Here is a 13506-nt window from a genome sequence, read left to right as displayed (position 1 = left end):
TGGATATAGTTTGATGACCTCATAGGAATGATATGAGACTTAAATGAAGTCCTGAATGTAAAGCACTTAACACACATCTAGGGGAAAAGGCCAACAACCATAAAGGATAGCTGTGCTGCTATGCTAGTATTATTATTATTACCTCTACGACTACTGTAGGCATACTTCTTTTCATAGTGCTTTGCTGTACTGCGCTTTACCGATATTGTGGGTTTTGCTTTTTACAAATGGAAAGTGTGTGGCAACCCTGTATCCAGCACGTCTAGCTGTGCCATTTCCCCAGGGGCATCGACTGGCTTTGTGTCTCTGTCACATTTTGGTAGTGCTCATAATATTTCACACTCTCCACCAGCAAAAAGACTCCTCCATGAAGTCGCGGATGACGGGCTTCCCAGCTGGCACTAGTGGTAAAGAACCCGCCTGCCAGTGCAGGAGACATAAGAGACACGGTTCCAACCAGAGGTTGGAAACATCCCCTGGAGAAGGGAATGGCAACCCACTCCGGTATTCCAGTATTCCAGCTCCACTCCAGTATATCCAGCTGTGGATCCAGAGTCCCCTCTTTTCCATTTGTCAGTGTCGGGGGGCCTTTGGCCATAAGCCACAGCTGCTGATTTTGGCTAACTTTGCAAAAGGGCATAGACAGGAAGGATAACAGGCATTCCCAGAGTCCAAAGGAGGCTGGAGGACTCAGAAAAAGGGTGAAACCAAGGCAGCGCTGGAAGGCCAGCAAGAGAGCCTTGAACAATCATCTGACAGAGACAGGGTGTTCAGGGCACCACCACTCAGGTGATAGGAACTCCATCTATTTGAGGTCCTGTTGCAGAAAGGGAGTGTCTGATTGGTCTGGCCTGGGTCACGCGCCGGCCCCTTGCTGGGGAAGGGCAGCCTCATTCACAGTCCTACCACCCCACCATCTCCCGTGTAGGTGTGGCGGTCCCCTTGGAGCCCAGAGAATAGGAAACAGTTGCTTCTTAGCAAAAATATGGAACAACCAAGTGAACAGCAGTCAGAATTCTGACCTCAGGGTCCAAGAGACTGATCCAGGGGTTCTGTTCTTGACTGTGCCCCTAAGATGATGGAGTTACTTTAGGAAAGTAGGGCACCCAAGCCCCACGTTGGTGTCTGTTTCCTAAAACCCGTGGTTTTCCTTCTCTCGCGTTTGTGTGCTAAGTTGCTTCAGTCGTGTCCAGCTCTTGGTGACCCCATGGCCTGTAGCCTTCCAGGCTCTGTCCATGGGATCCTCCAGGCAAGAATACTGGAGTGGGTTGTTGTGCCCTCCTCCAGGGGATCTTCCCAATCCAGGGATGGAACCCAGGTCTCTTAGGTCTCCTGCACTGGCAGGCAGGTTCTTTGCCACTAATGCCACCTGGGAAGTTTTCCTTCTCCTACCAAGCTCAAAGTATGGGAAGGTGACTTGTACTGATCCTTCCTTGAAAACCTGGAGCTTTTCTTCCTAAAGGAAGGATTTGATGAAGCTTGCTTTAGTGGCAACAGGAAGATGGGCATCTATGGGACCTGGATTTGCTCAGCTTTTTGGACCCGGACTCAGGTTTTTATTTTTTGGGGCTCCAAAATCACTGCAGATGGTGATTGCAGCCATGAAATTAAAAGACGCTTACTCCTTGGAAGGAAAGTTATGGCCAACCTAGATAGCATATTCAAAAGCAGAGACATTACTTTGCCAACAAAGGTCCATCTAGTCAAGGCTATGGTTTTTCCAGTGGTCATGTATGGATGTGAGAGTTGGACTGTGAAGAAAGCTGAGCGCCAAAGAATTGATGCTTTTAAACTGTGGTGCTGGAGAAGACTCTTGAGAGTCCCTTGGACTGCGAGGAGATCCAACCAGTCCATTCTGAAGGAGATCAGCCCTGGGTGTTCTTTGGAGGGAATGATGCTGAAGCTGAAACTCCAGTATTTTGGCCACCTTATGTGAAGAGTTGACTCATTGGAAAAGACTCTGATGCTGGGAGGGATTGGCAGGAGGAGAAGGGGACGACAGAGGATGAGATGGCTGGATGGCATCACCGACTCGATGGACGTGGGTTTGAGTGAACTCCGGGAGTTGGTGATGGACAGGGAGGCCTGGTGTGCTGCAATTCATGGGGTCGCAAAGAGTCCGAAACGACTGAGCGACTGAACTGACTGAACTTGGACCCTGAGCTTGGCTCTCTCTGCTGCAGTTAGACCACTCACCACTAGGGGCGCTGGCACCGAAGGTCAGCTTGTTGAGTCGCAATCTCCCTGAGATCAGAGCAGGAAATCTTTCCTGGGTCACAAAGCCCTCTTCAGGGTCTGAGAATCCCACCATCTGACTCACTGCTACCTAGGCTTTGTCTCATACCTGTGCAGCTGACCCCTTGTGCAACTGCCAGAACCAGTGAGGAAGGCCTGTTCCTCCTGCAGTGTCCCTTTAGCGCCCTCTACTGAGAAAACTCAGCATCGTGCTCAGTATAAATGAGACAACGTTAACGCAGTCCTATTACCGAGAAGCCTCCGTTGAACTCTGGGAAAACGCATTTTTCCTCCAGTTTATTGCCTTTTGCTTAAGTTAGCCAAAGACAGCTTCTGTGGCTTATGGCCAGAGATCCCTGAACAGTTCCATTTATTATGGAAGAATGAATTTGGAATTGAAAAGCAGACAGGGAGGCCTGGCGTGCTGCGATTCATGGGGTCGCGAAGAGTCGGACACGACTGAGCGACTGAACTGACACTGATTACTGGTACAATAGCATGGCCTCATTGTGAAGCCACCGACCCAGAGTTTTCTCTTACTTGCAGTTGAAAACATTGTGCTAATAAAATTATTCCGTGGAATGTGTTCATCTGTTTCTATGAACATGAATAGAAAAAAAACTGACCTACTTTTCCACTTAGAAAATGAACATCCCTCTCTGTCAATAAATGCAGATCTCAATCTTTCCAGGCACGTGGGAGAGGAGGTGCAAAGGCCCTGGGGTGGGAACCAGCATGCCTAGACAAAGAAGAGAATGGGTGTGGTAGAGATTGTCATGCAGTCAGTGCTTAAGGCTCCTCCAGTCCACAACTCCTTAAGAAAGCCCAAGAGAGCCTTGACTTTCTTCTTACTTTCTCATCCCACATTCTGTCCACCAGCAAGCCTTTTAAATTTACTGTGGTGATATTCACATAGCATTCACCATTGTAACAATTTTAAACTGGACAGTCCAGTGGCATGTACTCCCAGTGTGCTGAGCCATCACCACTCTCTAGTTCCAGAACACTTCTTCGCCTCAAAAGGAAACCCCGTACCCATTAAGCAGCCTCTCCCCACTTCCCCCTTCCCCACAACTTTCGGCAACCACGCATCTGCTTTTTGTACCTATGAGTCTGCCTGTTCTGGAGATTTCATTAAATTAAATGAGCTGATATGTGGCCCTTATTTCCAGCTTCCTTGACATACTGTAATATTTTTGAGGTTCATCCATGTTACAGCACATACCAGTACTTCATTCCGTTTTATGACTTAAGAATATTCCATTATGTGGACATACCCACGTTTTGTTTCTCCAGTCATTAGTTGATGGACATCTGGATGGTTTCTACCTCTTGGCTGTTATAAATAGAGTTCTTCTATGAATAGAACTGTACACATTGGCAAAGAAGATTTTATGTGGACAAACATTTTTAACTTGGGTATTTGATACCTAGGAGTATAATTTCTGGGTGCTACAAGTTAAGAGTTTATGTTCTCTTCAAATTTACGTGTTGATACCTAATCCCCAATGTGACAGTATTTGGAGGTGGGGCCTTTTGGATGTGATTGGGTCTGGGGGATGGATCCCTCATGAATGGGATTAGTGTCCTTAGATCCTGAGAGCTCTCCGGCCTCTTGCACCATGTGAAAATACAGCAAGAAGACAGCCATCTAGAAATCAGGAGGTAGCTCTCGTCAGACACTGAATTTGTCATTGTCTTGATTGTGGACTTTCTAGCCTTCAGAACTGTGAGAAATAAATCTCTGCTGTTTAAAAGCCAACCAGTCTGTGGTATTTCAACAGTCCAGGCTGACAAAGACATCGGTCATATGGCCATTCTATGCTTAATGTTTTGAGAAACCTCCATATTCTTTTCCATAGCGATTGTACCATTTCATATTACTACCAGCAGTGTACAAGGATTTCAATTCTTTTCGCATCCTTGCCAAAACAATTTTCCTTTTAAAAATTAAAGTCATCCCAATGGGTGTGAGGTAGTATCCGATTGTGATTTTGATTTGCATTTTCTTAATGACTAATGATGTTGTACATCTTTTCATATGCCTGTGAGCCATTTGTATAACTTTTCTGGAGAAATTTTATTCTAGTCTTTTGCTCATTTTAAGCTGAATTGTCTTTTAGTTGGTGAGCTGCATGAATTCTTTATGTATTCTGGATACTAGACTCTTATTACACATATAATATGCAAATATTTTCTCCCATTATGTAGGCTTTTTTCTTTCTTGACAGTGGCCTAGTAAGATACTGCAAAAATGGTTTTTTTTTAAGTTTTAAATTTTTATGAAGTCCAATTCATGTATTTTTTGTTACTTGTGATTTTGATGCCGTATCTAAGAAACCATATCCAAAACCAGGATTCTGCCTATTTGCCCTATGTTTTCTCCTAAGAGTTTTATAGGTACAGCTTTTATATTTAAGTCTCCAGTCAGAACACGTGCCTCTGAGTGAGGCCTGGAGAGGATGGGAGGGAGTGAAAACTGTTCCCGATGGTCTCAGGGCTCCAGGATGCCTGGCTCCTGCTTCACAGCCATGGCCTTCTGCACATCATTCCTTATTCTCTAAGTCTGTTTTCTCATCTATAAAATGGGACAGGTGTTCATTTTACTTGTCTATTCATCTCCCAGTGCACCTGTGAGGATAAGCATCAAATGACATCGTGTTTATGGAGATTCTTGGTGTACACAGGATTGTTAATTTAGCGAAGTGATACAATTATGTTATCGAGCTGCTAAAGCAGATCTCAGTCAAGGCTCTCGGGAGAGAAAAAACACTCGCTCTGAGTCACTTAAGCTGATGGAAAGATGTGGAGGGGGTGGGGGGGTGGATTTGATAGACAAAAAGGACAAGCCAAACAGCAGTATCTCTGGTTGTGTGAGGCTGATGGATTTTCTCTTGCTGTGTGTGGCTCCGTTCTCTCTACTGATGGGTCCTGTTCCCTTCACTGACGTAAGGGAAGGGAGACTTACTCTGAATTGTGCACTCTTTCCAGCAGTGTGCTTTTTAAAAAGTTATTATAAACGTATGTTACCTTTTCACAAAACAGAAAGTAATAAGGATAATAATAAAAAAATGATGGGGTCAGATCTCAGCAGGAATCGGAAGTCCTGGCTGTTTTGTGAATCTTGCCTCCTTGTGAATCAGCTACTCCTCCAGGAAGGCCTGGTTTCTTTGTTTGGAGCGTGGCTTTTAAAACCAAGATCTGGGCATTAGGTGTCTTCTGCTCCGCCTTATTCTGCCTCCCTCCTTCTCTTCACACACTCTGTGAGGTCTTGGGATTCCAGTTTCCTGGAGGGATGCACAGATGGGAGATAAGTTTGTGTTAGCAACAAAGAGACCAGAGGCAAGGTCCAGGATACAGGAACCTGAGCTCTGGCTGCTTCTTGAGCAAACTGTTCTTTAGGTCAGCTTTTGCTGCTTAGACCCTGGGAGTGTGGATCTCAAACCAGAGGAAGGTGAGCTGGGTGATGACCCGACACTTCTGTGTCCAGCAAAGCCTGGGCAGGCGGCGAGGGGAGCCTAGCGACAAGGCTGCTTCTCACTGTGCCTTTGGCAGAATCAGGGCCACCAGCAGTAAAGGCAGAGCCCACATCTCAGCGCAGCCTTGCCTCACTGGGCTGTCTACTGGCAACAAGGGGGCTCTGCTTGGATGCACCTCTGGGTCCTGACTTAAGGGAGGGGCAATCGTGCCTGCAAACACAGGGGTACTGTTGGTCCCCAGTCACTGTGGGGGTGTTCTGGCGGGGGAGGGGGTGTTCCAGGTGTTCAGGTCCCTCTTCCCCCACAGCAGCTTGTGGTTCTCGGGGACCCACTCGCTTCTGCTGTAGTGTTGAGAGCTGCGAAGGGGCAGGTCGGCAAAAAAAAAAAAAAAAAAAACACAAAAGAAGAACCACTTACCAGGGGACTCACATCCCTGATACCTGGATGCACCTCTTTCATGGCTTATTTTTCAATGAGTCCACCTCCCATTATCTCATAGGAACTAGGGAGTTCTTAAGACTTTTTGGGCCGGAAGCATTCTCTCAACAACTAAATTTTGAAGTGCAAGAGACAGTCTGGGGAAGCTACATGGGCCTTAAAAGATCCAATTAATGTGATTTTGGGAGGCTTAAAGAGGTGACTCTGATCCTATGAAATCAGGAAAGCAAAATGTATGGAAATTAAACTCAGACTGCGCAATTATTCCTGGGAAGATGGTCTTACATTTGTACATGTGGGTGGTGTTGTACAAAAACAATTTTACTTTTATTTAGAAGAGGAATCCTATAGTGTATTGTGGAGGCCACAAATATCTACCTACAGGGGTAATTAATTTAAGTAATTAATTAATTTAGGCTGTGCACTGTCCATGCGGTATCCTAGTTCCCTGACCAGGAATCGAACCTGTGCCCCCTAGAGTGGAAGCACAGAACTCCAGCCACGGGCACATATTTTAATTTTTTTTAATGTCCTAATGCCATGCAAGCACCTTGCTGTGGTTTGTCACAAACTCCTGATTCAAAAAGGCCTGTTTTCTTTAAACATAGATGGAAAAGAATCTGAAAAAAAAAAAACCAGATTACATATGTATGTATAACTCAATCACCATGCTATACACTTGAAACTAATATCATATTGTAAATAAACTATAATTTAAATTTTTAAAAATAAATATCTAAATAAATGCTAATAATCTATAATGAAAGAGGTTCTGAAAAAGTACATGTGTGTATATACTTATATTAAATCACTTTATCCCTGTGCTGTACTTTTACTGTACCACTGGAACTCTAGAGAATTTCCAGGAATTTTTAATTGTGGTTACTAAGGACACAAAAAGCCACCACGAATCTACTCTCTCCATATTTCATAGAAGAAAAACCATCTTAACACCTAAAGGGTAGGAAGCATCTAAAAAAGAAAAAAAAAAAAAATAGCCTTTCCCCAGGCAGGGACAGCTGGTGTTACAATTTCACTACAGAAATCTTCTGCCTCTAGCTTATGGAATCAAATCTTGTCTCTGATACTTCCTAGCTCTGTGACTTTGGGTAAGCAACTTTGCCTCTCTGTGACTCACTACCTCCTCCTGCGGGTCACTGAGAGGATCAAGTGACGCGAAGGCCTATGGAAAGGCCTTGTCTGTGCTTGTCGCTCGGTCTCAGTCGTTGCCTGACTTTTTGCAACCCCATGAACTGTAGCTCGCCAGGCTCCTCTGTCCATGGAATTCTCCAGGCAAGAATACTGGAGTAGGTAGCCATTCCTTTCTCCAGGGGATCTTCCTGATCCAATCGAACTTGGGTCTCCTGCATCGCAGCACATTCCATAATTGTAAGTGAAAGTTGCTCTGTCGTGTCCAACTCTTTGCGACCCAGTACAGTCCCTGGAATTCTCCAGGCCAGAACAATGGAGTGGGTAGCCTTTCCCTTCTCCAGGGGATCGTCCCAATCCAGGTATTGAACCCAAGTCTCCTGCACTGCTGGCAGATTCTTTATCAGCTGAGCCACAAGGGAAGCCCAAGAACACTGGAGTGGGTAGCCTATCCTTTCTCCAGCGGATGTTCCAGAGCCAGAAATAGAACCGGGATCTCCTGCGTTGCAGGCAGATTCTTTACCAACTGAGCTATCACTGAAGCCCCACGGAAGCCCACTCCATAATTATGCTGATGTAGATTTAGCGTCACCAATATTCACAAGAGACAACAGCGCCACCTCATGGCTGTCTACTCCAGGTGCAGACAGCTGCTTCGGTGGAGGCATCCACATGGGAAGAGAGTGGGAAGCTTGTGTAATGGCCAAGGTTGGGGGAGAAACAGGAAGAAATGCCATAAATATTCATAGAATTATAAAGTTGGATCCTCACTTTATGCCATATACAAAGATTAATTCAAAACTGATCAAATATGTAAACATATGAGCAAAATCTATAAAACTTGAACAAAACAGGGCAAAAGCTACATGACATTGGGTTTGGCAATGCTTTCTTTTTTTTTATGTATTTATTTATTTTTATTGAAATTTTTACTCATATTAGGGGTATAGCCGATTTACAAACAATGTTGTGACAGTTTCAGGTGAACAGCAAAGGGACTCAGTCATACCTGTACCTGGATCCATCCTCCCCCAGACTCCCCCCAACCCAGACTGCCACACAACATTAAACACAGTCTCCCATCAATAAAGTAGGTCCTCAAAGGTCAGCAGTGATTTCCTGGATGTGACACCAGAATCACCGGCGACAAAATAAAAATATGTAAGTGGACTGCATCAAAATTAAAAGTCATCAAAGGACACAATACACAGAGTTAAAAAAAAAAACAGGCAACTGAGGGAATGAGAGAATATATTTGAAAATTATTCATAAGGGGTTGGGCTTCCCTGGTGGCTCAGTGGCAAAGAATCTGGCTGCCAATGCAGGAGACTCGAGTTCAACATTTGGGTTGGGAAGATTTCCTGGAGAAGGAAATGGCAACTCGGTTCAGGTATTCTTGCCTGGAGAACCCTTTGGACTGAGGAGCCTGGAGAATTACTGTCCATAGGGTTGCAAAGAGTTGGACACGACTTAGCGGCTAAACAACAACATGAGGAGTTAATATTCAGGATATACAGAAACAATGTAAGGATATATAAGGAACTCATAATCCAATAACAGAAAACTAACGTTACAATAAAAAACGTGCAAAGGAGTTGGATAGACATGATTTCCAAAGTATATACAAGTGGCCAACAAACGTGAAAAGATGCTCGGCGTTACTAATCGTTGGCAAACACAAACGGAGAACTACAAGCAGGTGCCACCTCACATCCATCGCAAGGGCTGCTATCAAAGAGACAAAGACAAGTGTTGGGGAGGGTGTGGAGGAATTGTTACCTTTGTACACAGTTGGTGGGAGTTTAAAATGCTGCAGCCACTAAGGAACACTGTGAAGTGAAGTCGCTCAGTCCGACTCTTTGCGACCCCAGGGACTGTAGCCTATCAGGCTCCTCCGTCCATGGGATTTTCCAGGCAAGGGTGCTGGAGTGGATTGCCATTTCCTTCTCCAGGGGATCTTCCCAATCCAGGAATCGAACCCGGGTCTCCTGCATTGCAGGCAGACGCTTTACCATCTGAGCCACCAGGGAAGCCCTAAGGAACACTGTGGTGGTTACCAAAAAACTTAGAATTACCAGCAACTACACTTTTAGGTGTATACCTAAAGGAATTCAAAGCAAGATCTCAAAGATATTTGTACACCCATTTTCATAGCAGCATCAATTACTACAGCTGATCCATGGAAGCACTTTATGTCTCCATCGGCAGAATAAATAAATGAGAATGCTGATATATGTATATTAGTTTTTCCAACATTCTCGGTCATAGCTTCTTTAAACTTATTGTTTTATTTTAGTATAGCTGACTTACAATGCATTAATTTGTGCTGTACAGCAAAGTGATTCAGTTATCCATACATATTCTTTTTGCTATTCTTTTCCATTATGGTTTATCACAGGATATTGAATATAGCTCCCTGGGCTGTACAGTAGGACCCTGTTGTTTTTCCTCTCTCTATTTAATAGTTTGCATCTGCTAATCCCAAACTTCCCGTCTGTCCTTCCCCCGCCTCCTTACCCCCTGGCAACCACAAGTCTTCTCTATTCCTGTGAGTCTGTTTCTGTTATGTATAGATGGCTCAGTGGTAAGGAATCCACCTGCCAATGCAGGAGAGGCAGGAGACACGGGTTCGATCCCTGGGTCGGGAAGATCCCCTGGAGAAAGAAACGGCAACCCACTCCAGTATTCTTGCCTGGGAAATCCCATGGACAGAGGAGCCTGGCGGGCTACAGTCCATGGGGTCGCAAAAGAGTGGGACACAACTGAGCGACTGACACTTTCACTTTCTTTCGTGTCCTGTTTTAGATTTAACATATAAGTGATACCATGTCATATTTGTCTTTCTCTTTCTGATTTACTTCACATAGTATGGTAATCTCTAGGGCTGCCGTCTATGGGGTCGCACAGAGTCGGACACGACTGAGGCGACTAGCAGCAGCAGGGCCATCCATGTAGCTGTAAATGGCATCATTCATTTTTTTGTGGCTGAGTAGCATTTCAGTGTATATCAGTTCAGTTCAGTTCAGTTGCTCAATTGTGTCTTTGCGACCCCATGAATTGCAGCACGCCAGGCTCGTTGGAAAAGACTCTGATGCTGGGAGGGATTGGGGGCAGGAGGAGAAGGGGACGACAGAGGATGAGATGGCTGGATGGCATTACCGACTCGATGGACGTGAGTCTGAGTGAACTCCGGAAGTTGGTGATGGACAGGGAGGCCTGGCGTGCCGCGATTCATGGGGTCGCAAAGAGTCGGACACAACTGAGCGACTGATCTGATCTGAGGCCTCCCTGTCCATCACCAACTCCCGGAGTCCACCCAAACCCACATCCATCGAGTTGGTGATGCCATCCAGCCATCTCATCCTCTGTCATCCCTTTCTCCTCCTGCCCTCAGTCCCTCCCAGCATCAGGGTCTTTTCCAATGAGTCAACTCTTCACATGAGGTGGCCAAAGTACTGGAGTTTCAGCCTCAGCATCAGTCCTTCCAATGAACACCCAGGACTGATCTCCTTTAGGATGGACTGGTTGGATCTCCTTGCAGTCCAAGGGACTGCAAGAGTCTTCTCCAACACCACAGTTCAAAAGCATCAATTCTTCGGCACTCAGCTTTCTTCACAGTCCAACTCTCACATCCATACATGACCACTGGAAAAACCATAGCCTTGACTAGATGGACCTTTGTTGGCAAAGTAATGTCTCTGCTTTTCAATATGCTGTCTAGGTTGGTCATAACTTTCCTTCCAAGGATTAAGCGGCTTTTAATTTCATGGCTGCAGTCACCATGTGCAGTGATCTCAGTGCATATATATATATATATCTCCATTTTCTTTATCCATTTAGCTGTCAGTGGACGTTTAGGCTGTTTCCATGTCATGCCTATTGTGAATGGTGCTGTTACGAACATAGGGTGCATGCATCTTTTTGAGTTATAGTTTTGTTGGGTCAGGCTTCATCTTGATGTCCAGCTCCAGTTGGTTGGTTCTGGAATTCTGGAGCTCTGTTTAAGAAAATCTGAGGCCACATCCAGGTCTGGCTGGGAAGAGTACAGTAATCAATTAGTAACGACTGCCCTGGCTTTCTCATCCCACTCCTCCAACAAAAGTCCATCCCATTGGGCTAGGAGGCTTAGGGGCTGCTTCCAGCTCTGTCCCACTTGTTTCAGGAACTGGCAGATCCTAGTGTGGATCTAATTTGTATCTCAAGTCCCACGCTCCTTGGTATCTGTTTCTGATTGATCTTTAGTCTTCATGAATCTAAACTCCAGGAGTTCGTGATGGACAGGGAGGCCTGGCGTGCTGCAGTCCATGGGGTCGAACTGAACTGAACTGAATATTCTAGTTAAGGCTAAATGATTTCTTGGGACTTCCCTGGGAGTGCAGTGGTTAAGGCTCCGCACTTCCACTGCTGTGTCAATCTCAGCTTCGGTCTCCTTATTTTCCTTGTGGATGAAAATCCTTTACTGCCATATCAGTAAACAAAAGATGTTGCTACCATAGTCGCGGCAGCTGCCCTCTCCTGCCATGAGCCACGAGAGGACTCAGGATGGAAACAGATGGCTCATTGCCAAGCCCTCAGCCACTGCAGCCACCCCCATCTGTGCACCCAGATGGGGACTCAGGATGGGAAAGAACAGGATACCAGCCCTAGACAGCAAAGGTGCTTATCAAAGGAGTGATGTCAACAAGCCCAGACTCTTGCATCTTCCTATGCGTAGAAAAGAGCTAAATTCATTAACCTGAGATGCCTGGAAAAAGTGAAAGTGTTAGTTGCTCAGGCGTGTCCGACTCTTTTACAACCCCTTGGACTACAGCTCGCCAGGGTTCTCTGTCCATGGAATTTCCCAGGCAAGAATTTTGGAGTGAGTTGCCATTTCCTTCTCCAGGGGATCTTCCCGACCCAGGGATTGAACCCGAGTCTCCTGCATCCCCTACATTGGGGAGCTGATTCTTTACCACTGAGCCATGTGGGAAGCCTGAACACACGGATATTCCAGGGAAATCTTAGTGAGGACTCTGCAACTTTGGAGAACTAAATCAACATCTAGATTCAAAAGAACCTCAAATTAACAGGATGACAGAATTTGTTATAGTCTAGAACTCATTGCAAGGATTCTCAAGTTCATTTGAAAAAATATATTTAAAAGAACAGGCAGAAATTTTTGAGCACCTTTAGGCTTTTTTAATCTTTAGGATCATTTCAAGATACGGCAAACAAAATGTTGTTACTGGAGCACCCTGGACAGTGCAGAATTGAGTTTAGGTTTAGAGCTGAGTGTGCACACAGGTTTCTGTTGGATAACAACGAATTTCAAAGCAGTGAGTAAGGTGAGGGTTATTCAAGTGTCAGTAACTTTCTCGTAATTAAAATGGGTGTTCAGTGTGTACATCAAGGAATTAAATGCAGAACAATGCAACTATGAAAATATTAAAGAATTCACGATTAAAAAAAATGTGTTCCCTTGTGGCTCAGCTGGTAAAGAATCTGCCTGCAATGCAGGAGACCTGGGTTCAATCCCTGGGTTGGGAAGATCCCCTGGAGAAGGGAAAGGCTATCCACTCCAGTATTCTGGCCTGGAGAATTCCATAGACTGTATAGTCCATGGGGTCGCAAAGAGATGGACACGACTGAGTGACTTTCACTTTACTTTTACTTTTTTACTTTAAGTGGCAAAGCCAGAGAATGACAAAACCTGGAAACAATTGACACATATGCTCAGTTGTGTCCTATTCTGCAACCCCATGGACTGTAGCCTGCCAGACTGTCTATGGGATTTCCTAGGCAAGAATAGGAGTGGGTTGCTGTTTCCTCCTCTGGGGGGATCTTCCCAACCCAGGGACAGAACCTGCGTCTCCTGTGTTGCAGGCAGAATACGACAAATATCATCTGCAAAAACGACCTCCAATACTTGGCTTACAAATCACTGCAAATCCTCTTGTAGGGATGTGTGTGCCAGGAGACGATTAGGGAGGAGCCAATGTTAGAGTCCAAAGACAGTCACAGCAGCTACAACTTGGCTACATTGGCAACAGCAGGGATTTAGTTCAAGTATTAAGTGCTAAGGGCTTCCCAGGTGGCTCAGGGGTAAAGAATCCGCCTGCCAAGCAGGAGATGTGGGTTCAATCCCTGGATTGGGGATATTCTCTGAAGAAGGAAAGGGCAACCCACTCCAGTATTCTTGCATGGGAATCCCATGGACAGAGGATTG

The sequence above is a fragment of the Bos grunniens genome, chromosome 17 (assembly GCF_055505025.1).
Source record: "Bos grunniens cultivar Pamir isolate PY7600 chromosome 17, Bosgru_T2T1.0, whole genome shotgun sequence".
Taxonomy (NCBI): domain Eukaryota; kingdom Metazoa; phylum Chordata; class Mammalia; order Artiodactyla; family Bovidae; genus Bos; species Bos grunniens.
The sequence above is the reverse complement of the archived record's forward strand: the minus strand, read 5'-3'. Positions refer to the sequence as shown.